Raw genomic sequence first — 12,783 nt, 5'->3', positions numbered from 1 at the left:
TATGGGGTGTGATCAAAGATACAGTGAATCTTTAGGTAAAAAACTGTATTACAGTAAAAGACACATCGCAATTAATTTACCTCAAAATATTCCCCCTCACTTCGAACACACTTATCCCATCCTTCTTGTACTTTCTGAAGCAGTTCTGGAAGTCCTCTTTTGTGAGTGTCTTTACTTCATCCTCCATCATGACAACACTCTATGTCACACATTGCTTCTGGTGCTGCAATTTCTGCCAAATAAAAATATTGCAGTGTGTCCTCATTCACCTTATTCACCAGATCTGGCACCATGTGACTTCTGGCTCTTCCTAAAGTCAAAATGACCATGAAAAGTAAATGTTTGGAATCAATTCAAGACATCAAGGCAGCCATGACAGCACAACTAAAGACACTTCCAGAACTGCTTCAGAAAGTGGCAAGAATGATGAGATAAGTGTGTTTGAAGTCACGGGGGCATTTTGAGGAGGATTAATGACAATATGTCTTTTACTGTAATAATTTTTTTTATTTAAACATTCGCCATATTTTTTGATCACACCTCGTATATTTAATAACCTTAAAATTTTATTTATTAAGGTCTTAATTCTGTTTTTGCTAGATTACTTCCTAGACAGATTATAGATTTTACTGTGGCTACTAGTATTTTATTTTTACCTTTTTTTTTTACCTGTTTGTTTATTATGAATATAGGAATATAAATGATTTTGATATGTTGATGTTATATTTGGAAACATTGAAATGTCTTTCCTATCTAAAGAGTTTTTATTCTTTTGGGTTTTTCTATGTAAATGATCAAATTATCTGCAAATAATGATAATTTGGACTCTTCTCTTTAACCCTCATACTGTTGTTATTTCTCTTGTCTTAATTTTTGGCCAGACATCAAGGATTATGTTGAACAAGTATCAGTAATAGCAGGTATCCTTCTTATGTTTCCAGTATTAATAGGAAATGACTCAAATTTCTCCATATGTACTGTATGGTGACAGTAGAATATGTGCTCTTTGTTTTTTCTGAGAGAGTTTATGTACGATTGGAATGATCTATTCCTTGAAATGCATCTTCAAACCAAAACAAACAAATGAAGTTATCTGTGCCCAGTGTTTTCTTTGTGGGAACATTTGTAAACCATTGTTTTTAATTGTTTTAGCAGTTAAATAATAATTAAGGCTTTCTTCTGTTGGTTTCTTTTTTGTTTATGTATTTTTGAGATATTAACATACAGTGAAGTGCACAAATCGTAAGTGAATAATTCAGTGAATTTCATAAATGTGTATGCCCATGGAACCCATACCTCATGAAGAAATAGAACATTTCCATTACTCCAGGAAGTTCTCTGCACACTTTCTCAGTCAAGCCTAATCTCTCCCTAGAGTCAGCTACTGTTCTGATTTCTTTCCATATAGATTCTTTTCCTAATCATAAATTTCATATAAATGGAATTAAAAGTGTATACTCTTTTGTGCCTGACCTCTTTTGCCTGGAATAATGGTTTTCAGATTAATTAATCTATGTTGTGTTTATTATTTATTTATTTATTTATTTATTTATTTATTTATTTATTTATTTATTATTTTAAAGATTTTATTGGGGAAGGGGAACAGGACTTTATTGGGGAACAGTGTGTACTTCCAGGCCTGTTTTTTCCAAGTCAAGTTGTTGTCCTTTCAGTCTTAGTTGTGGAGGGTGCCGCTCAGCTCCAGGTCCAGTTGCTGTTTTCTAGTTGCAGGGTGCACAGCCCACCATCCCTTGCGGGAGTCGAACTGGCAACCTTGTGGTTGAGAGGATGCGCTCCAACCAACTGAGCCATCTGGGAGCTCAGTGGCAGCTCAGCTCAAGGTGCTGTGTTCAATCTTAGTTGCAGGGGGCGCTGCCCACCATCCCTTGTGGGACTTGAGGAATTGAACTGGCAACCTTGTGGTTGAGAGCCCTTGCTCCAACCAAATGAGCCATCTGGGAGGCAGCTCAGCTCAAGGTGCCGTGTTCAATCTTAGTTGCAGGGGGCAGAGCCCACCATCCCTTGTGGGACTCGAGGAGTTGAACTGGCAACCTTGTGGTTGAGAGCCCACTGTCCCATGTGGGAATCGAACCGGCAGCTTTTGGAGTTAGGAGCATGGAGCTCTAACCGCCTGAGCCACCAGGCTGGCCCCTATGTTGTGTTTATTACCAATAGATCATTCACTTTCATTCTTCTATAATATTGTATTAATATAATGTATCTAGATTTGCTCTACCATGAATAAAGCTGCTATGATCATTCTTGAACAAACTTCTTGTATACTTATGTTTTAATTTATCCTGAGAAAATATGTAGAAGGGGTCATAAAATAGATAAGTATTTATCTTTATGAGCAATTTCCATACTGTATGAGAGTTCTGGATATTCTAGCTCCTCATCAACATTTGGTGTTGTCAGTCTGATTAATAGTAATAATTTTAGTGGTTTTGTAGTTAATACCTTGCAAGAATTTTATTTTCTTGATAACTAATGATGTTAAGTACTTTTTTGGTGCATTTATTGGCCATTTATGTCTTTTTTATTGTGAAGAGTCTGATTTGAGTAAGACTTCTGTGAACTTTTAATTGGATTATTGATCTATAGGACCTTTTAATATATTCTGGATAAAAATCCTGTGTCAGATATATGTGTTACAAATAAATATTTCCCCGTATGCTCATATTTCCATGGGACTATCAGTTTTCCTGGCTTCTTTAGATAGGTTACAGCCTGGGTCTTGGCTTGCTGTCTTTCCAAGTTTGGGGACTGGGATAGAATTGAAGCAACTCAGGACAGGGTGCTTGGTGATAAAGTCTGGACTCAACTACTCTCATTTCTCATCCTCATCAGTAGGTCCTCCCTTGAGGGACCATTCAGAAGTTCTGCTTCAGGTTCTGAGCATTTCTGAGGGCTGCTGCTATGTCTGTAATTTTCTAATATCTGGGCTGGGGAGGATGAAAAGAAGGAGTCCTTCAGGAGTTGGTTAAGCTGAGCTACATACCTTTTTATTGATTTCCTAGTTTTGCTGGCATCAAGCAGCATTAATTCTGCATTAATTTATTTAAAAAATTTTTATTGAGCACCTAGTTGGCTCACAAATTACACCAGTACAGCAGACAAACAAACGAAACACAAACTAACAAAACAACAAATTTGCAATGGCTGCTGTCCTCATGAAGCTTCCATTGTAGCAGGGGAAGACAGGCAATAAAGAGTAGACATAGTAAGTGATTAAATTATTTAATATGCTAGAAAGTGTTAAAGGCTATGGAAAAAAATTGTAGAGCTGTGGGACAACTGCAGGACCACTCATGCTCATGCATACTTCCTGTGCGGCTAGAGAAGTGAGCTAATTACACCAAGGAGGAATGTCTCACTCAGATGCAGCTTGCATTAGAATAAAACTCTCCGTCCACTTCTTGTGATGGGAATGTCTGGAGGAAACCCTGCCTACTGTCTTCCAGAGTCCCAGGCAAATCTTTTTAGAGCTAATTTTTTTTTTTTTTTTTTTTTTGATTGATGTGCAGTGAATACTGAGTCACTAACGGGGATTGGTTGCTGTATGGATACCCCAGGGATATCTACAGGTCCTTTGGTGTCCCCGAAAGAGTGAAGAAAAATAATGCTGTTGTTCACGAGGAGAAAACTGGAAAGACATTCTTCTTTGTTGGCAATAAGAGTTGAAGGAGGTGAAGACAGACCCTTGGAAATAGTAGGGCATCAGATCACTTCAGTGAAAGGAGAGCTGCCTTTTACAAATATCGTTCACTTGTGCTGGAAGTCCATCCTCCTCTGCAAATTGATGAAGCCAGGCTGAGCAGCATTTAATCCCCTACCTGTTATCATCACACTATACCTGTCCTTGGAAGGCAAGGGACTTGTAGGATTGAATTTTAAAAGGACATAAAAAGCAGAGGCTTTCAAAGGGAACGCTCTTTCCCATAGCATATTTCCCTTGATATGGCCAAGTGCGGAGCCCGAGATAAAATTTGAATCAGATTTTTAGAGTTGATGTCACTTTAGGGATGGTCTAGTCTATCCCAATCTTATAACCCCATTAAACCAGGATGCTTTATCATTTTCATGCCAATGATATGCCCACACAGAATTGTTTTAAGTAGTCATTGGATTTCTGCAAAATGGAGATAAAGATAGCACCTATCTCTAGATTTATTGTGAAGATTAAATGAATCAGTATACACAAAGCACTTAGAATAGTGTTTGGCACATGGAGAGTCCTCTGTGAATGTTGTGTTATTTGTTGTTATTATATTATTTACATATTCTGATACTTCTAATATTTTTTTCCAGGTATGGTGAAAAAATGCAGTCCATGCATGCAGGTTATAACAAAGAGTTAACATGACTTCCCTAGAATTGGCAAAAAAGTTGGTGTTTTCCAAAATAAAGTTAAAGACTGTGTTCTTGCATTTCTGGCATGTGGAATTCGGTGTTTATAATTTCTGTATCTTGCTCTTGTGTTTCTGAAGTCACTGGGAAGCCGTGAGACTCCCCATCCCAGAGCAGCAGCAGGAGCAGAGGAAGACTGGGCATGTTGGCTTCTGGCTTCCTTCTCAGCTCAAGGAAATGGATGGCTCCCCACCTCCTGCTGCTCTGGGTTTCAGTTTGCAGTCTCCCCCTTAGTTAGGGTCCTTGCATCCTCAGAAAAGCAAAAGCTGTCTGATTTATATCCTCTTCATTTGCAATGGGCTGTCTCAACATTCATCAGAGATTGTACATACATCAGGTTAATGTTTGCCTTTGCAATCTCATGACTATGATCAAACAGGACATCAACAAAAATAAGCACCCCATCCCCTACAGTGTATTTTCTTATTAATTCTGTGCTATCCTAAGAATGGCCCTTACTATCTACACTATAACGTACACCACACAGAGCACTCCATGGACTTTTAAACATTGGACTTTATGTTTTGATTCCCATGGTCCTAAACTGCTCCTGGGTTCTGTGTGTATTTTCTTTCTAAGCGAGAAAGGACTGGATGGCAATGTATGGACTTCTTCTGCTCTTTTACAGGACAGAGAATTAACTCTATAGCTAGCTTGCTTTTACGGTGCTTGGGGATTTTCTGTGCATTCTTAAGCTTCTTGATATAGTCTGTTTTTATAGCCACCATGGTCTTCCTCAGTCACAGCTGAGCGTGGGTTAAACAACATTGGCACGAAGCCCCCTAATCCACAGGGCAAATGTCAGATAATTTATCACTGAGTTTAGATTCTGCCCAGGGCATCGGGGTGACTCTCTGAGGTACTCTTTTAAGAGCTTTGGGTAGAGGCTTATATAAAGCCGTGTAAGCCAGCCTCAGTCTAATTGCCATTTGCTTGCTTTGGTTCAAGTTTTACTTAGAAAATAGCACAAATATGAAAATCACTCAGTGACTAACTTTTTAAGCACCTTTTTCCCCCCCTACATGATATACAACAGAGATAGAGATACTTTAATGACTTAGAGAGGCAGCTGATTGTTGAATACAAAATATGATCAATATCTTGATATTCTCCTCTTATCTACTTTGTTTGCCATATAACCTGTTTTACTGTCCGGGCCATGGGAGTAATTTGAGTGGACTGATCACATTTACATTGTTTAACACCAAAAGCATATCTGAAAGATATTTTAGAAAGAACTATTTAGTGACTTTGTTTCTTCTTCAGGGGAACAGTGTAAGAGCTAAGTATGCATAAAATTTGGACAAACTCTTATTTTCCAAGTCTTCTGAAGATGTGAATTTTACTTTCAAAGTTTTTTAGTGACTTCTTTAAAATTTTATTTTTCAATACAGTTGACATTCAATATTATATTAGCTTTGGGTGTACAGCATAGTGGTTAGATAGTTAGTTATATAACTTATGAAGTGATCACCCCATAGTGCCTTCTTACTAAGAGCTTCTTGGAAATTAAATAGCTGTGAATATGTGATGATTTTATTTGAATTCTTTTAAAACACATTTCTTTTTATAAAGAAAATCTTGGCTTTTGCTAAGGTGTTTTATAAAGCTAAATGAAAGAAAACAAAATCACTTGCCAAACCATTTTTGAATGAAAAGTAAAAATTGTGAAATTTCAACGTGAGAAGACTATTTACGAGAGGACTTTGACAAGTCAGTGTATTGTGAATCTGGGTCTGTGCTGTCCAGTATAGTAGCCACTAACCAATGTGGCCACTGAGCCCTTGCAATGTGGCTCATGTGTACTGATGTGTGCAACAAGTGTAAAACATACACCAAATTTTGAAGGCTTAGTATAAAAAAAAATCAGAAAATTCTTAATCATGATTGTTTACAATAATTGTATGTTGAAAGGATAATATTCTAAATATATTAGGTTAAATAAAATATGAAAATTAACTTCCCCTTTTCTTTTTAAAATGTGGCTTTGTAAAATGTGGCTACTAGAAAATTTAAAATTCTTCATGAAGCTTGTATTACATTTCTGTTGGACACAGCTGATCTCGTGATACATATGATTAAAAGATGGGTCAGTTAACCATAATGGTCTATCAATTATGGATTATTTCGAACTCGGTAGGTACAGAACACTGTACAAGACATTGTGAGTAATCAAAACAACTATACCTCACACAAGAACATGACCTCTGTCATCATCATGGCAGAATCAGTGTGGGAAGATGACACATACTTATCTCGTAATTTAACAGCAGATACCTAAAAGCAGAAGTAACTTTATTCTCAGCTGCATGAAAGGTTTCCTTTTGTAATGACTCTAAGTCTCTGACTGTCTTTATTTCCTTCTTATTGACTCTCTGCAAATTGGGATTGATCCTAATAAATTTGCAGGAAAGTGAGTGCTTGTTGCCTTGAGGACTAAATTGTTTGTTTTTTTTTAAAAGGTATTTTATGAGTGCCAGAGAATGTAGTCTGTCGTTTTTTTTTTTTTTGTTTTTTTTTAAAAATAAAAAAAAAAATAACTATATATATATATATATATATATATATATATATATATATATATATATATTTGCAATTCTTATTATTAGTTTCAGGTGTACAAAACAACATAATGATTATACATTTACATCCCTCACAAACTGATAACCCCAACACGTCTACTACCTATCTAACACCATACATAGCTATTACACTACCATTGGCTGTATTCCCTATGCTGTATTTCTCTGTCATTTTTTTAGGTAAGTGCAGGTTTCATTTTTCTGGGAGTGGGGGAAAGTTCTGCATAGATTCTAGGAGTGGTACATATTCTGCCTAGCCTTTCTCCTCATGCGATATTGTTTGTTAGTTTGCTTGCTTGGCTGATCCTTCTCTATATATTTAGTTTCTTGAGGACAAATGTTTTAGTGACCTATTACTTCGTAGCAAACCACTGCAAAACTTAGTATACAAAGTGTTACAATTACTCACATGACAGACATAAATTCCCCTGGAGGACATGGGCTAAGGGAGACAGTAGAGTTAGTCTGGACTCTGTGTTTTCCAACCTTCATTAACTTTCATTCCTCCTCCTGGATTTTTGTCAGATCAACATACACCCCTTTGTTCTTCTTTGCATTTTTTATTTGTTTGTTTGTTTGTTTTTGCAATCCCTTTAAAAACATAACCTCATTCTAAGCAGTGACATCCATGGAAACATAATTAGTATTTTGATTTCACATTTAATATTATCCCTGTACTACATACAAGCATTTTCTATGTGTCCAAAGGTTTGCTTCCCACCCTTTGCAAAACTGTTCTAGCCTGAGGGCTTCTCCCCTCTCAGCAAACTAACTTCTTTCCCTGAGAGCATGAACTTGACAAGTGAAGTAGAGAAAACATTCATGCTGGATTTGTCCCCTCCTTCCTCTTTGGGAGGTGTCTCTCCCCTTTCCTTCCAAGTCCATTTGACTTCACAGAATTATGAATCTCCACTCTCCAACCAGTGACCTTGACATTGCCTTGCTCATGTCAACTTCCAAGGTACGATGAGTTCATTTGCCTGTGTTCTGTTGATTTAGTGTTTAACCACAACTTCCCCATCTCAATGGAGTATCTCATGAATGCAAGCAGAAAAGGGGAAGTGAATTAATTTCTCAGGCAAAACCAAATTCCTCTTTCACACAGGACTCCTGCTGCCTACAGAGACAAGAGACATCAGGAAAGGAGGTATTTCCTAGGACAGGTGGAATACAGACCATGCTGTCCCAGCCAAGGTGAGGCAGGAGCTAGCTCCCTGCTCACTAGGGAGTACACTCACTGGAATTCGAGGAATAGTGGGGCTGTCACCTCAGTTCTCCTGGTGTTTCCAGCCAGGGATCTCCAAGCTCACGTGGCAGCCACAGTGATAGGAAAGGAGACCCCTGGTGAACTCAGGAAACCATGATTGTGGTTTAATACAGACTCATACAATAAGAAATCTAGGGGTTATTCAGTATAATGCTTGGCAATGACTAATTTACACTGCTGAATGTTTTACTCAAACAGCATCACTGGTGATTGTTGCAGCTCAAATTGTTTGAATAGCTGGGGCAAAAACCAAGTTAATATAAGCATCAACATGTTTAAACCCAAAGAATCATGGTGATCTCTCCGTAAAATTATAGTTATCTAGGTGCTGTAAAATATATGGACACGATCATGTTGGTTAATAGAGACTGAACTTTTGTTTGGTATAAACAAACTCAACACACATAGACCTTTCTCACTGATTCAATAAAACATATTTGTGAAGATTCTATTATCTGGGAAACATTATGCTACGTGCTGGGGTTCCAAAAATAATCAGACTCTGATTGCAATGATAAGAAATGTAGTATAGCATGAAATGATTGCAATCAAGGGTACATTACTATGATCCTTAAAATTCCATAGAAAGTTTGAGTATGATTTTTATATGCTATAGGGCAAATAGTTAGTAGGAAACTATAAATCACCACAATTTTTACATTATTTATAAGACATAGAAAAAGAAATATTCAATATAAAAGGTAGTGATTTCCAGGCAATTTCCCCAGGTGTATTAATTAGCTATTGCTGCATAACTAATTGCCACAAACTTAGTTGCTTGAAATAATATCATTTGAGGTACTCAGTAATGACTTTGGGTCTGAGGAGAGTTGTGCATGTGGGAGGAAGGAAGTGGTTCCTTTCTATCATCTGTTTAGAAAACCTACTGTCCCCCTGTGTTTCTCCTTTACTGTGACACTGCTACCACACTCACAACACTTCTGACAGCAGATGTGCGGGGTTTTCTTCCCACACCAAGCAATTCTCTGTGACACCAGCTGGGTGTTCTGCAATTGAACTCAGTTCTGACACTATCGGCCCAGAGATAGAGTCAGACCCCCGAGGTTAAGGACTCAATCCCATAAGACTGCCCCCCAACTTTAAATGCTATTCACAAGCAGTAGGTTCTCAGGTTACTTGCTACTTCTCTCTGACTTGACTACAAATTGGAGGTTCCCATGACTCCCTTTCTTGGATTCGACCATTTGCTAGAACAGCTCACAGAACTCAGGGAAGCACTTACTTAAGTTTACCAGTTTATTTTATAATAAAGGATAGGACAGGGATACAGATGAAAAGCTAGATGAAGAGATACATACGGAATGGTCTGAGCACAGGAGCTTCTGTCCCCAGGGAAATGAGGTGTGTCATCTTCCTGCTCTTCATTAACCTGGAAGCTCTTTGAAACCCATACTGTTGGGGTTTTTATGGAGGCTTCATCACATCGGCATGATTAATCATTAACTCCATTTCTAGCTCTTCTCCCCTGTCTGGAGAATGTGAGTGAGGGAAAACTACAGGTTTTCTAATCATGGCGTAGTCTTTCTGGTGACCAGTTCCCATCTAGAAGCATATCAAAAGTCACCTCCTTAGAACAAAAGACAGTGCTATCACCCAGGAAATTCCAAAGTAGGAACGTTGTGTCAGGAACCAGGGTCAAAGACCAAATAGTAGAACCAAAGATGCTCCTTCTGCTCTTACCACTTTCAAAATTGTAATGGTTTTAGGAGCTCTGTGCCAGGAACTAGGGACAGAGACCTATTAATTCACACCATCCAAGAGGCATGTTTGAAAAAACACAGGATCAGAGTCAGAGGGCCTGTATTTGATTTCTAGCTCCAACACTTATAAACTCTGCAAACATGAAGAAGTTTCTTAAACTATATAATGCTCAATTGTTAAAAAGAAGTAACAAGACTTAGACCACCAAATTATTATAAATATGCTACTATAGACATGTGTTTTGTACATTGCACTAATACAACAGTTTATATTATTATTTCCCTGACCTTAAAAACTTTCCCTGTGATCAGGTGTTATATGGTAATAAAAAGTAAACAGAGACATTCAGGGAAATGTAGCTCATTTCCTTGATTCAAGGTTAATATCTTCTTTCTCTAAAGGAAAGAATATAAACAAAGTTACTAAAAATATGGCAGCACCAGCAAACCCCCAAGTGATTGACACGCCAAGTTGCTTCATTGCAAACGCTGAGTAATTTCATAATCATGGGCTCATGGGATGTTGAATGAGAGGCAGCACTTTAGGTAAGATTTGAGGATGAAGCAGATAGAGATTTGAAATCTGACCACTCCTTGTTAGGTGTGTAGACTCAGTTCTGTCCCTTGACTAGAAAATTGGAATAATAAAAATATTATCACCCTAAAACAATTTTTAGGAGAGTTAAGCAAAATAATGTATAGTATATGGATGTACTTCAATGTTTGTTGCATTGTATTTCATGAGTGCTGCTTCTTCTTAGAGTTAAAAGAGACTTTAAAAGTACCCAATTAAACCCCCTCTTATTGGAATGAGGAAATTGAGACCTTCAAATCCTGTTGTTTTATTTCTTAGAAAGCAAAACAATTGTGACTATGAGTCAAGGGACAGAGTCTTATGTGTTTTAAATATGTGTTGAAAGAGGATTTGAACTTCCCAAACGAAATGACGAAATTATTGCTGTGTAATGTGATAAAGCAAAAAAACACCACATATTAACTGCTGAATCCCAATAACAAACCAACAAGCTGAACCATCTCCTTCCCAGATTTGGAGGCATTGTCTCGTGGTAATTGCAACATGCAGTTTGGTGGGTGCAAGTCTCTTGCCCACTTCCAGTGACGAGCACATCCTGGCGCAGAGGTTGCAAAACCCTTGGGAGTTGCCTCTCCACTGTGGGGTGCAGTGGCTACTCACAGGATGACGCCTGGCTAATATTTCCTGTCCTCAAATGCCTGGCAAGAATGTGAACCAGCAGCTCCCAGGCCTACAGCACAATAGCACCCCCAAATTACTGGAAAGGAGCCCCAGGGAGAATCTGCACTTGCCTCCCAATTATCCCTGTGCTCAAAGGAGTGTAACATTAAATATTAAATAAAAAAGCCTTGAGAGCATTATGCTGAGTGCAATAAATCAGAGAAAGGCAAACACTGTATTATCCCTTTTATATGTGGAATCTAAAAAAACCCCAAAACCAAAAAAACTAAGCTCATAGATACAAAGAACAGAGGTACGGTGTGTGAAAAATAGGTGATCTTTTTTATTTGTTTGTTTCTTTGCTTTAGTGTAAATAAAATAAAGTTTAAAAAAAGAATAAATAAAAGGCATTATTCAAATAATTGGTGACATTTGAATCACATCTGTAGAATAAATAATAGTATTGTATCAATGTTGATTTCCTAATTTAAACTTTATTCTGTGGATAGGTAAGAAAATTTCCTTGTTGTAAGAAATACACACTGAAGTATTTAGGAGTAAAAAGGGACATAAACAAACAAACAAAACGTTATGACAGGATGATAGAGACAGCATGAGACAGGAATGCAATGTGTACGCACTTCAGTGCTAGTCTCATTGAAGTACATTGCTCAATGTATGCTGATGCTTCTTAGAACTGAGAAAGATCTTTTTCAAAATCACCTACTTAAACCCTCTTTCATGAGAAATGGGAAGACTGAGTTGTTATCTCCATTAGAAAAAAAATTGGGAAATGATTCAAGGGACAGGCTGAGATCCTTCGAGGTGGGTTTCAACTTCTTAAAGAAAATGTGACTCTTGGAACTAATTATTTGTGTGTAACGAGAAAAAAAAAAAGAAAAAATTATTATTTTCAGTTAAATTCACATTATAAACTACACATTGAATGATCTTCTTTATGAATCTTGGAGCTTTTCTGAAGATACAGCCATGTGATCAAGTGTGCCTGCATCATTATTGTCACCATGAGTTCAATGTGATTCTCAGAATAATTGCTAAAATGTCATGTTTCCAAGAGAGATAAATTGTGCCCTAAAGTCACATATCTTATATAATCAAACTTTTGGTTTAGCTAATGACAATGTAATACCCACCCCATTAATATTGCTGGAAAAGCTTTATTGTATGAAGTCATTTACAAATCAGTTTCTTGATATCAACTCATCTATCACTAAGTTTTGGAGTGGGTGTTTTGTTGTTATTGTTGTTGCTGTTGCTGTTATGTAGCAATAAGTAACCAGAAGCGTCCCTTGATTAAATCTTGGGGAGACCAGGTCAGTCCTTTCCTGTCACCCTTATTGAAATAATGTTTGTCTACTGAGTTTTTGAAGAAATATAGTGTGCATGAAATACCGGGTAGTTCAGTGTGTTTCTTAGCAGAGTATACCAGTTTTTAATTTACATGCTGCCTTCTTAAAAAATGACCCATTTATTCATTCATTCAACAATCATTTATTGAACACTGACTTCATGCCAATTATTGCACTCCTGAGTAAATTAGAGTGGTAAATAAGTTAAGGAAGTTGCAGCCTGATATGAGATAAATTT

This window comes from Rhinolophus sinicus, chromosome 14 (assembly GCF_057876585.1).
Source record: "Rhinolophus sinicus isolate RSI-liver-muscle chromosome 14, RSI-T2T, whole genome shotgun sequence".
Taxonomy (NCBI): Eukaryota; Metazoa; Chordata; class Mammalia; order Chiroptera; family Rhinolophidae; genus Rhinolophus; species Rhinolophus sinicus.
This window is presented reverse-complemented; position numbering follows the sequence as displayed.